The sequence below is a fragment of the Polypterus senegalus genome, chromosome 1, assembly GCF_016835505.1.
Source record: "Polypterus senegalus isolate Bchr_013 chromosome 1, ASM1683550v1, whole genome shotgun sequence".
NCBI lineage: Eukaryota > Metazoa > Chordata > Cladistia > Polypteriformes > Polypteridae > Polypterus > Polypterus senegalus.
Window position 1 is genome coordinate 123,230,375 of NC_053154.1, and position 14,097 is coordinate 123,244,471.

The 14,097-nt window shown below is 35.4% G+C and overlaps 1 protein-coding gene across 6 annotated transcripts in view; it reads left to right on the forward strand.

The window, feature by feature from the left end:
- The window catches only part of plch1 (phospholipase C, eta 1), a 362,819-nt gene that overhangs the window by 182,237 nt on the left and 166,485 nt on the right, over positions 1 to 14,097 (forward strand). The gene's annotated exons all lie outside the window — the stretch shown is intronic.

Below are 14,097 nucleotides of genomic sequence, written 5' to 3' on the forward strand. Positions count from 1 at the left end.
CTGAACAATGGCTGACCCTGTGCTTTGATCCCCAAATTTCATGCGAAAAGAAAATTTCTCCTAGGGAATTGCTATTGATTCTCTAAAGAACTGTTAAACCTGTTCTGTCCTAAAATGCCAATAACGCCCAAAACCCTATTACTGGTCTCTTATGCCTTCCCAATACTTTTTTTATCAGTATGCTGCTGCTGGAGTATGTGGATTTTCCCTTGGGATTAATAAAGTATCCTATCTATCTATCTATCTATCTATCTATCTATCTATCTATCTATCTATCTATCTATCTATCTATCTATCTATCTATCTATCTATCTATCTATCCTCCCAGTTCAAGCGTAGCCCATACTGGAGATACAAGTTCAATCTGTTCTGAAAGGTGACCGAAATCCCATTAACCTTTGCTCCTCTGTCTCAAACTGACATCTGAACCATACCCTAGACTTGTTATCTGGATCGGCACATAGAACAAAAACATTAACATCTCAGCTTAACACCTAGGGCTTTATATTTGTCTTTAGGTACTGCAATCTTACTCATCTTATCCAACATCAAAAATGACAAATGTACTGTCTGCAAAGCTGGCCACAAACCTAGCCACATATCCAGGGAGGCTTTTCACTTGTTCATCTGCAGGGCACACACCATCACAAATCTTTGTGTCAGATCCCATAATCATGGACTCCTGTGATCACTGCAACCACTACTGATTTAAAGGTGACCTCTGTATTCCTGCCTACTACCTCAGAGATACCAACTTCACCAGCCTAGCTACACAATTTCCAGAAAATATTTGGAATCTGTCTTGTGATTGTGCTTGTTTATGAATTTTTTAAGCAATTGTTTGCACTTCTTTCATAATGGTTCTTTCCCAACAAGCTTTTTTTTAAACAGGTTCATATTTTGTAATAAAATCATGTTTAATATTGAATTAATTCTTTAGAAAAATGAATTTGCTCCGTTTCCATTAAAAACGTGGCAAATCAACTACTTCAGAGTTTGCAGATATTTTGAAAAAACAGTCTTTCATGTTAGTGTTAGTTTATAAGCTTTAGATTTCCCACTTCCTGACTTTTGATTGTTTCAAATTATTCTTTATTGTTATTATTATTATTATTATTATTATAAATTGACTGTCACTTTAGTTTTGACTAGGGATTGGACAGACCTTAGATCGCAGTTCTGGCTTTGTTCAATGTTTCCTTCCCTAGTGGTCCCAATTAGCTTTGGTAGCCTTCCCTCATAAAAGGCTTAATAGCTTACATGTAAATACAAACTGAAGCCTTTTAATATCTCCTTTTCATTTTAGAACAAGTGATCACATCCTTTGTAAGTTTTATAATAGCCTATCTTATATAGTGCTGCAATTTTTTACTTTGTAACTCTACTGATACTGTAAACTCCTAGTCAATATAAAGCTTTTAGAAGCTCATCCATTCCATGATGTTGCTATATAAAGTCTTATGTAGTTAAGATGATACTTAAAGAAACACTACCATGTAAAGCTCAATGTAAATGATGGCCAGCTTTGTGATTAAGATACTAATCATCCTTTTTGTGAACACAGTAAAATTAAACATTTTTGGAGGAAATTAAATTTCCTTTACCTGAGTCTTAAGATTCCATGTGGTTGCAAAGCCTGGAAATCCTTCTCTGGAGAGATTATCATGTGCAGCAGAGATTTATGATACAGAATATGATTGTGTGCTGAATGATCCAGAGTTATATAATAGAGAAACCAATAACTTTTACAGATTTCTTGGCATTCCATTCAATGCTGATCTTTGCTTTGTTCCTCCAGCTCTAGGGTTTATAATAATATCCATTTGTAATTTTGCTTAATAGCAAATTTGATCATCAGATTAATAAATAAATGAACACCTAAGGGTTAATGGCCCGGGTCAGTATGGATGTCTTACCTTGAACTTATCCTGGAATGGGACCACCGGTCTCTGTCTTTCTGGTCCACAGTCTCTTCTTGTTATACTCGAGGTGTGAATGTTGTTTTTCTAAAGGACATCTGGGCAAGTTGTTCCAGATCTCTACTCCAATGCAAGCTAGTTATTTGAGGTACTGGAATCGGTACCAACACATCTGAAAGAACACTGTCATTATATTAGCTTTATTCATATATTTGTTTGAGTGAAATTATTGTAGTCTTTTAAATTAAGAATTTAAGTTTAAAACAACTACCAGTATCCGTTGACCTTCTGGATGCGCCAGAGTAAGCTATTATTCATACTGTCGTATTCCTTGCCTCTGTTCTTTGGGCATTTTTCAGCCTACTGTGTGACTACTGTTTATCTGCAATGAAGTAACTTACAAATCTGCTGGGATTTCACCTGCTTCACAGCCTTTTTTCAAACTTTTGTTCACGTCCATACATTACTGTGATTCAGACCTCTAGATGTTTCTTTGCTTTGCTCTCTCTTTTACATTCTAGAGCAATCACCACCTACAAGATATTTATTTAAAATAATTTATCTTCTCCTGTTGAAATACATTTTTGTCCTCCATCTCTCCCTAACACAAACACTCACTGGTTTCAGTGTTATATAACTGATTTACCTTGCATTCTATTTATTTAATACATTCTTCTTTCTATGGTTTCAAATAAACCTTTTTTTGCTTAACCAGTGAACACGTGGATGTAATCCTTTATTTTTTTTGTTCTCCTGGACGTCTCTATCTGTATCATTGAGCAAATCCTACTAGATTTCCCAGATGCTTAATCACAACATTTACTGTATTCTGTTGTGTGCGTTATCCCAAATCCAAGGAAAATCTCCTGTTCTCAAATTACTTTAAAAATGTTTCTTCATTTTTTTGCCTATTTCTTTCCATTGTATTCCTCTTCACTCAAAGTCAGTACTCATAGTTGCTTTCTGCATGTGTAGTAAGTATGCACATAATGAAAAACTATGAATGGCAAACGTTTGGTGTGATAATGATGCCCTTTGTGAAAACCATTAAAATAACCCAGTGTTTGTTTTCCTTTAATTAAAATTAAATGAATGCATTTGAAAATCAATCATATTATCCTTGGCATCCTATTCAAATATGTGTGTCCTGCACTTCCAAGGTAATGTTTTTCTAGACTCACATATGTATCAAACATATCAGACGTATAAAAATCTTCCAGGAACAGAGAAGAAGAAATAATTTATTTTACAGAGGCTGTGCACACATTGGAAACACAAAACAACAAGCAAATACATTACAATTTTAGTCTGTACCTGCATCTTGTGGCCTATTTAAGCATCCTATGGAATAAGTTTGCAGAAGATTTGCCATATTTGGTATAAGGAACTCCCCTGAAGCCCTAGACATCTGTGGCAACCTAACAGGATTGCCCATAATGAAATTCTCTCAGGCTTCTCGCGGCATCTGCTGCTCCCTTTCACCTCACTTAGGTTTTCTATTTATAGGTGCAGTATGCACAAATGAATCACATAATAATCCCTAATTAACCCATAATTAGCCACATGCTTATACTACATAGCAATTAACAAAACAAATTAGTGCCATTTTCATATGTTTTGATGTGCGGAGGTGCTAAACAGCACCCACTCCAATCCTCTTGTGACACCTGGCTGTTCACATATACTAAATATAGCCGTATATCATTAGTAAACTGATGCTTGTTTAAAAGTGAGCTGTTCTGGTCGTATTCAGGTGAAATGTCTACTGTACATGGCTGGAAAAATGTATCTTCACTGGACAAATTCGGCTGTCCATGTTTTTAAATCAAAAATACATTTTTACATAAGAAAATGAAAGACCTGTTCACATCTTTACAGCTGACTACATGGGTTAAAGTCTTGTGTGTTAATTTGTATACAGCTTTGAAGTCTGTTTGTAAAAAGTGTTACGTAAGAACATGATTCAGAAATGCCTTTCATATGGTTCATGTCATTTACCAGCACCATTTACCTCAAAGTCCATGAAATCCATAAGGTAGATGTGACATAAAATGGAGCTAATGAGACAAAAATGTAAAGCAGCCTTTGGAGTGGAACCTGCAGAGACACTGTACCTCATCAGCAAAACATCTGCTGAATGCTCTGAAGTTCACTTACCCTCTTTGGTTTGATTCATTGGTACTTACACATAATGATCTTTTCTGTTTAAGTATTTACAGTTTGAGTATTTGAGTATTTTTGCCCGTTTGTAAGAGCCAAAACCTATTCCAGCAGTCTAGGGCAGAAGGTAAAATCCATACCGGATGAGGAGCCTTTTCATTCCATCACAGTTCTGTTTCTCTGTACATTTAAGAATTTTTAAAACACTTGTTTCCACTACTTATTATTAGTATTTTTTTTAGCATGCAAAATCATATTTTGTAATCATTTTTATATTAATTTCCTCTTCAGAAAATTAATTTTCTCTATTTCTGTGAAAAACATGACAAATAAGCTACATCATCATCATCTGCGTTTGCAGATAATTTGAAAAGTCTCTTTTGTGCATGTGTTAATTTACAAGGTTTGTTTCTTTATTATTATTTACCAGTATTGGCGCACTGCCAGTAGTTTTCATACTCTTTCTCTATACGTTTAGCATTCTTTTGCTCAGAGGTTGATGTGCTTGCTGCTTCCTGAGCAGCTCTTCTTTTCTCCACCCTAGCGGCCTGCTTCTCGTCTTCTTCCATCAGCATCTTTTTGCGTTACAACGTATTAAGTCAGTTTTTTTCTTAATTTTTCACTTAAGTTCAATCTGCCTCAAGAATGATTTAAGATATGAAGAGGTAGAGGAAGTAATGGCGAAGGTGGTAGAGATGAGAACTGTGCTGCCCACTGCCGAGAGTTGATTCTACAATAAAATAAAATAAAAAGAGGAATAACCTTGAAGGTCAATCTTCACCCTGAAAGCGGAAGTAGACGTCACGTAGTAGATGTGTCCCAAATGTCAGGTCAATAGGTTAGACGGTTTGTGAGCTACAGGTGATTCATATTCCTGGACGGACAAACAGACAGCCACGGTAGTGTATTATATATAAAGATTATTCTTTATTGTTTTCATGGTACATTGATTGTTGCTTTTGTTTTGAGTAGTGATAGGACAGACATTTGGTTGCAATTCTGGCTTTGTTCAATGTTTTCTTACTTAATGGTCCCCATTTGCTTTGGTAGCATTCCCTCATGCAAGGCTTAGCAGCTTAAATTTAAATAATGTATATACCAAATTCTTGCTAATTTTTTAAATGCATTTTAGAACCAGCAATCACATCCTTTATGCGCTTTATAATACCCAGTCTCATTTTGTGCTGAAAGTTTTCAATTTCTAACTCTACTGACACTATAAACTCTCAGGCTAATCAATGTAAAAGTTTTAGAGGCTCATCCATGCCATAATTCTGCTTTATAAAGTCTTTTGTAGTTAAGATGACACTTAAAAGCTGTCTACCATGTAAAGATCAATGTAAAAGGTTTATGGTTAAACTGCTTATCTACCCTTTTGTAAGAACCTTGAAATAAAACATTTTTGGAGGAAATTAAAATTTCCTTTCCCTGTGTCTTCAGTTTCCATGTGGTTGTAAAACTTGGAAATCCTCGTCTGGATTGATTATCATGTGTGACAGAGAGTGATACAGAATGTGAATTTGTACTTTATGATCCAGAAGACTCTGTATGAGATTAACCAATAAGTTTTATGGATCACTTGGCATTCCAATAGATGCTTATATTTATTTTGTGGTTTTGTCTTTCAGCCCTGGGTGATCCCCTTATTTTCACATGGCACATTTTTGGGTCTTTTGCACATAACAATAGTGATGAGAGAACCCAGCTAAATTTGCTTTGCCTTGAGTTTTGTGTGATTATGGAAATATTTGTGAACTTCACCAAACTCCACAAAGTGCATTAAAGTCAATAGGGAAGGAGGAGCTGAAGTATTTTTCAGTGAATTATTAATGGTGTAATTGGCTTTTAAGTGTGCCTGAGTGCTAGGGAAAGTTTGACAACTATGCTAATTATTGTGCCCAGATATGCGATCTGAGCTAACAGCTGCACCACTGTGACTCAAACAACAAAAGACGGACAAGGAACAAATCCCATAAGTAAAATACAAAAGATGGCCAAAAACCAGACATAAGTAAATAAAATATGTTTCATTGTGCTCGCAGAGTTTTTCTTGTCTTGTCTTCCACAAAGCAGTGCTGTGGGACTGGTTCATTCCGTTGTTTTAAGTTACAGTTCTGTTTGCCAGATATATGTTCAGATGCATTTCACTTTCTTCGTCCATCAAGAAGAAAGAAATACCTAGTAAATTGTAATAAATCTTTTGTTTTTATCATTTCACAGTGTGTCCTGTGTCTTCTGATGGGGCAGGGGGGGTTTGGGATGAGGTTTCTTTTGAGATGTTGCTGGCTAATAATGAGCACAAGGGTTTGGGCAATTTATCTGGTGACAGTATTTATAATACTGCAAGCTATTTGTATTTTTTTAAAACTAAATTTTACCTTATACTAGGTATGTGTGAAATTTCTGTGCGCGGCTACTACAGCTCCGTGATGTCACGCTGGCCTTGCAAACCATCATGGGTCGCTTGGAAAAAAATATTTGCGTAAGCCAGCCACATTCCAAGAAAATATTCTGCAAACAAGCTTATTGGTGAACACTGCATATTCACTGCAGAAAACACTTTGGCACATTTCCCCAATCAACATTAATAAACAGTAAAATAATTTTTAAATTCAGATTTTGTTTTTTCAGAATTCAATATAGCATGTCCTGTGCATTATGCTAGAGGAATACTGTTCTAGAAAAACTAAAATTCACATATTGTGTGACGATTGTTAATCAATATACTGTATATTTAACTCTTTTAGGGCTGAAGTCGACTTTTGTCAAAAGGAGGAGTTGATGATGGTAATAAACTGTAAACATTGATAAAACCAGCCGTTATGTTTTAGTTGGACTCTCGTTGATTGAAGGAAAGTTAGCTTCATTGGTGTTGACCGAGATTTCCTGCACTCCCGTGAGTAGCAAGACACAAACAATGGCAAAAATGGTCCTGACACCTGGCGGGAAATCAAAGCGGACATGTAAAGTAAAATACTCCTTGGACGACGTTTTGCCTATTCTCTGTGAACTGGACTATGACTTGCCGGACTTGTGAGGTTCCAGCTTCAGCTGACTGGTCCCCAGCTAATCATGATGCTGAATGGGTTCAAGTAGCTGACACGCCTATGGCACTTGTTCATCTGGGAGGACTGCCACTTAACAATGATAAGAGGTAGAAACCAGATTGCAATAAACTGTGACAGTGACCACTGCTGCTGCCTCAGCCACGCAAACACAGCCTGGCAGCAAGCCTATCGCACATTCTTGGCAAACTGGCAGCCACAGCATGCAGCAACAGACGTATAATGTTGACTTCCATGTTAAACCATTGCTTTTCAGAAAATTGTTTTTTGTAAAAAAATATTCAGCCCTCAAAGATTTAAAGTAAGATGACGTTTCTGGATATACCTGGCAGAACTCTTTTTAGACACACAGTAAATCTAATGATCTTCTACAAATAGCTGGCTACTTATATTATGTCTATGCCTGCTTCCCAGCTTCAGAACCCTATTTTCAAATCACAGGTCAGAGTTTGGAGTTGACACATTTCTTTTTTGTTTTTGTTTTTTTCACCTGGGGCTCCTTGGTTTTTAATGAATTAGTTTCATAAATTGAATTAACATGAACAAACTACAAATTAATCAGGAATACAATGCATTCTGCACAAATTTGGCATTCTTTCCCCCACCAATGAAAATCAGAATTCAGTATGAAGCAATCACTGTATAAATAAAGGAACAAAAAGAAAAGTGAAAATAGGAGTCCCAGAAGAATACTATGTATAATGTAGTTATTGAGTTGGTAAGCATGCAATAACTGGAGTGTGGTGACATGTTGCATGTTAATCAGGAGTGCAAGTCAGAATTTCTCTGTACTCTGTATCCGTGACAACACTAATAATACTACTTAGTGCTATTATACCACTTTCAGTAATGACTTTTGCACAGAGAATAGTGGGAACTTTCTTCCTTGTAATCTACACCCTGAGTGAGAATGAGGTCTTTTACAGTGATGTGCTAGTGGGTTTGTTAGAGGTGGAAAGATTTGCCAGGGTCAGTGGTTAATTAAGAAAAATGATAATCAATGCATACTATATTTTAAAGAATTTCTTTGTAAAATAAATATGATTTTTTTTTTTTTTTTGTGTAATTTTAAGCAAAAGAAGCCATTCTTTTCCCACTGCATTATGGTAGGTTAGTTAGGACTTTTCCTCTTGATTAAGTTACAAGAAAGTGCCAGCAGTATAGTGCTAGTTACCATTAAAGACTGTTAACTAAACAGTTATATCTTAGTAGGTGTTACTCAGAATAATGCTTTTACAGTGTTAGAGAATAATGTATGAGGGTAAATTTTAAAATTATGTGGAAACCACAAGCGATTGAAGCTGACACAATGGCTTATGGGTAGTTCAAAAATGCACAACACAGCACTCTGCCATTAGTATACAGAGGGGACTTGGCGGTCTCTTGGTCTGGAATCCCTACAGATTTTATTTTTTTTCTAAAGCCTCTGGAGTTTTTTTTTTTTTTTGTTTTTTTTTGTCCACCCTGGCTATCGGACCTTGCTTATTCTATGTTAATTAATGTTGACTTATTTTTATTTTTTATTGTGTCTTCTATTTTTCTATTCTTCATTTTGTAAAGCACTTTGAGCTACATTTTTTTTGTATGAAAATGTGCTATATAAATAAATGTTGTTGTTGTTGACATCAACGTCAAATGAACAATTGAGATTGTACCATTGTTGAACAATGCATGGTAGTGAGATTTCTTTGGGCAGACGTAGAGAAACCTGCAGAAATTCACTGAAGAGTGTTCACTTAGGCATCAGTACAGAAGTGAAAACAGCACGTTATATATAAGTACGTATGTAAGGTTCTATTTGAGTCACCATTTCTTAAAATATTCAAATATCAGACCGTATAAAAGTCTGTAAAGCTGTACCAAGCACCTTTTCTGTGTTATACAGTATATTGTGTGGATTATGGATGGCGGAAATATAGAACAACCTTGTTGAAGGCAGCAACTCAGCCTTAAGATGTTTTATTCATTGGTATTATGTAGAGTGTAGAACCACTAGACTTCAATTGTGATGATGGTAATAAGTAACCACTGGCGGACAATGTAAAGCGTACAAAATGGAATTAAGATGGGAATTTCCTCTCTACAGCTAGGCTGTCGTAGACTTATATTTTGTATATCCTTCCATACTATTATAAACTATATCCAGTATTCACTGTAAAAAGTAAGAGCTGGAATTGGGCAGCGCCACACTCTTTTCCTCTTTACGTTTCTATAAAACTAATTTTTCAATATGAAGCTATAATTGTAGCCCTTTGTTTTAAAATAGCTTTTGTGAAGATCTGACAAGCCAAAAATGTTGTTTAGCAATTTCTATCAGAATGCAAGTATCAAGTTTGAACAGATCTGCAAATGACTCTGTTGTTTTAATCCCTACACATGCAATAATTATTGGCTCTAATTTGGTCCCTTATTAGTTGAATTTGGGTTTGCGTATTAGTGTGCCACATCCAGGGTTTGTTCCTGGCTTGCGCCCAAAATTAATGCTTAAGTTCTATGACCTCTATGGCTCTGAACTTAATTAAGAGTGAATGGATAATGGATATATAAATTTATGAGTGATTCTATTAATGAGCAAAACATATTGATAATTGAGAAATAAACAAAGTAAAATGAATTATTGTAAATGCAGTTAATTTGACCTTTTGACGCAGCTTCATGAAAGTTTGGCCTTATGTAACATATAAGGAAGTCTAAATTAGCATAAACCACCCTAATTTGAGGTATTCATAAGAAATGTAAAGATTTACATCATGAGGTAGATGTACATAATAAACAAGAAACGTGTCATATATTTGAAAGATTAAGATGTGTGCTTCAAATCAAATGATTAAAGTCTAAGCATTAATTGTAGTAGATTGTAATAGAAATTTCTTATTTTTTCACCTTCTGATAAAGTTTCATAGAGGACTAGATCCCTAATGAAGGATTAAAAATCAAAAATAATGTCTTATTCGTTATCACTGACCTTGAAATTGTCTGAATCAATACTCCACATGCTTATGTTTGAAATTTGTCATTTTTAACCTTCTGGGGTTGTCTCTTAAAGAGCTAGGACCACAAATAAAGAGACAACAATGGAAAAAGTTATTATATTCATGATCGGCAACCTCGAAATAGTATAACACTATACTCTGCATACCTATATTACCAATCCTTATTTTTTTTTTTCAAAAGAAAAAATCCCAGGAGTCAGTTGATGTGGCATATGTCCTCCTCGTCATTTTTGCTAAAGACACCAATTGGTGTTTACTTACTTAATCTTAAAGGCATAATTTCTTGCACAAAGTATGGTCCAGAAATTGGCAAAATGAGTGTTTATTTAGGATCTAGAGGGCTAAAAGTAGGAGAGAATCCCAAAAAGCTTGCATTACGTCTTGCATAACTAGATGTCAAGTTGAGTTGACTGGTATATCATGTAAGAGGTTTTCCTGTACCATTGAGTCTGGAGGTGGCAGACAAAAACAAAAAAAAAGAAGTAGTTTCAAAGTGTTTATAAGAAACTCATATGAGCACAACAACGTATCGATTAATATTTCTGCCAATTTTAATTACTGTATCTTATAAGCAGTACTTTGTCAAATGTATCACATTTTACCTAATTTTCCCTATTGGGACAAATAAAGATCTATCTATCTATCTATCTATCTATCTATCTATCTATCTATCTATCTATCTATCTATCTATCTATCTATCTATCCCTAATTAAAGAAATACAAAAACAATTGCTACCTCTCATACAATGCTTGTTTTTCAAAGTGCTTACAAGGCTTGTATGTTTATTATTTTTTTTATTAAAAAAACAAAAAATCTGGTTGTGTCTGTCTTATGTTTTACATATTGTGTTCACTTGTGACAGCTTTTGTCAGGTAGTACAGTTTCTGATGCCTTAGTGCCAGTATGGTTTCTCCATATTGTGTATGTATTCCTGTACTTGTGATTTGTACATTTCTTTTGCTTAAAGAGAGCTACAGTAATTAATGTAAAAATGGCCATTTTTGTTTACCAACCCATCCTAAGTAATCCTAGTGGGCAACGTAGATAAACTTTGATTTATTCTACATGCAATTATTGGATAGACTATATTGTTTAGTTTGTCTTGTATGTGTCTGTATTATGGAACATCTTGTGGGAGTGAGGTCAAAGAATCGGGTGTTTTTAAATGTCTTAGACAGTCACAGATTTCTGCCACTTAATGGCTCTTGCCATTTATATCCTCATGAAAAACTGTCTATTGTGAAAGGCAGGAGAGGCCTTTGGTCTCCCGCTTCTTAACAAATTCATGTATCTTTTTTAAATCATCCTCTATGGATTATTCTGACACTGTTTGACCTTCAAATTTCAAGGTTCACATTTTTCAGTAGCCTCATGGCACAAATCCCCTATCCCTCCTTCATTATTACTGGGCTTACTGCCACAGCATTCAAAATGATCTCTGAGGCGGTTAGTCTACAGCTTAATGTTTCCCTTTACAACCTGTATCTTACTGCAGGGTATGATGTTTAGCCACCTACAAGTTGCAGTCCCAAATGTAGGGAGATCCTACCTACTACCAGGGCTGCCGGATTAAATAATTCAGGCAGACTGAACACTTACATCGCAATAGGGTTGTTTAGAAGCCTGGTACAGATGGATACATTATGAAATTCTTAATTACATGTATCCTACAGATGGAAATGGTATTATACTAAGAACAGACAGTGAATATAATATCATACATTGCAATATCTATCTGTCTGTCTATTTATCTATCTATCTATCTGAAACATCGATTAAGGTAGTTTTACAGTACAGATAATTGTAGACTAGCCTTATAACATGAGGATAAAAACATTCCCGAATTTAGTGGGGTACCTGATTTCCACCATGCTGTTCTTTGGAGCCCCTGCCTTCATCACTCAGTCCTTGATATGTTTAAAGTATCTAACTATGATTCCTCTGTCCCCACTGAACCTGTTGTTGCTGACCCACAAATGAGCTCAGTGTTGCTAATGCAGTTCAATTTGCATTTAAAAGAACCAGACACTCTTTAGATTCTTGCCTATGCAGTGAGCCACAGAAGAAGGTTTGCCTCAGAGAAAACACAGTCTTAAAGTGTGAAACTGTCAGAATGTTTCAAGACTGACAATTCTCAATGATTCAGTCATGAGACACAGAAGATGCAAGGCAGCTATTACTGTCCATGTCCTTTAACTCAAAATGGAGAGTCATAAGCCATTTTGCAATGCCCTTTTTGGACTTCCGTCTTCTGCTCTGGTTTCTGTCATGGACTATATTGGAGGAAACGAAGCTATTCAGTTGAAGTGCAGGTTGGCTCTGGCAGGTGAGTTCTTTAGTAGACATGTTTAAGACTATGTTTTGAAATGTGGCAGATATTTTCATTGCATAAAAACAGAGTAGTTTGTTGGCACAGTAACATCTGCTGCTCTTGCTTTCCAATTCAATGAACATGGAGGGAATTTGCCTGGCAGCTGTCAGTGTAGAATTTAAATGTTCTTCCCATACAGTATCTTTATAAGTACTGCACCCAAAAATACATATACAAGGTTCTTTGGCTTCTGTAAATTGTTTCAGTTAGACATCAGCATGTCCTTCATTTCTTCTACGGACAATTCCTGCCTTGCCTCAAATTTCTTTCTTTTTTTCTTTCTTGGAAATTTGATAAATATGAAGGTCATAGTTTCTTTTTCATTATCAGTCATGCAGTGTAGCTGTCACCTTTACTTTATTCTGACTAGAACGGCACATTTTAATCATACATGGTGAACTCCCAGTGAATATCATGTTTTTAATTCTTTCCTGAATGCTGAGTTCACATTATGAATGAAATTTATTTTGTTTACAATTTAAAATAAATATATAGAGATGGAAGCTTCAAAGTTACAAATCACAGGTGCTATTTCAATATTCATAGTCTGAGTTATTGTGGTTTGACAGGTCTAAGATTTACATCTGTTTTATGGCTTGAGATTCATTGTACCTTGCTTTATTGCTTAATTATACCTTGTTTGATTTTTTTTTTCTCTTTCAAATAATAAATTCACTTTGATGTTCATTTTTCTTTCATCAAAGTTAAGCGTATTTGATATTTGCATCTTGTTAAAAAATAAAAAATACATGAATTAAAATAGGTATTGAGCTTTCTTGGTTAATTTTGTGCAAGAGTCACATGACCTTCATACGAGGGGTTGGAAAATGCAACAAATATTAATGAAAGTTGGAAAGATTTGTACATCACCAAACTTGAACCCTGGTTGTATTTCTAACCGAGGGTCTTTTTGTATAAATTGTGAACTGTCCTTAAGATTTGCGTGGTTTGTTTTTAGGACACCATTTTCTCCTCACTGTCGAGATCCATGCTCCCAGTTTAGCCACCATCATTAAACTGTGTCTATGTGAATAATTTAGGTGTGCTCCATAAGTGTGTGCACTTTGTGGCAGATTGCCACCCTCTCTGGACTTTTTGGCCATTGCAGCTACAACCCTAACTAGGAGAAAGCAGATTTGTAAAATAGCTGCAAGAATTTACATTGATGAAGCATCCGACTTTAGAAATTTCAAAGCTAATCGACCCCTATGTAATATAACTGTGTATTTTCCAAGTCTGTTTTCCTCTCCAGATCAATACTTCACAATGATGTGATGTGCTGTGTCTGAACGCTGAAAAGAAAATAATACTATCTTATTTCAATTCCCTTAATCATTTTCCCAATCTGTAGATTGAAAATATGATGTCTGGTCTCTTTAGTTGGCACAAACTAGTTACTTTTTAAGCATATTCTCAAAACAATAAATAAAATACAATTATGCGGTAATATTGACATCATCTCTCAAGGTGCTTGTAGAGCATTCTTTTATAATGGTGAACTTGCTGCTGTCGTGCCATGGCTGCTGCTGCTTCATTTCAAACGTCTGTCTAGTTGCTTTCTCATTTATAAATAATGCAGTGCCTTTT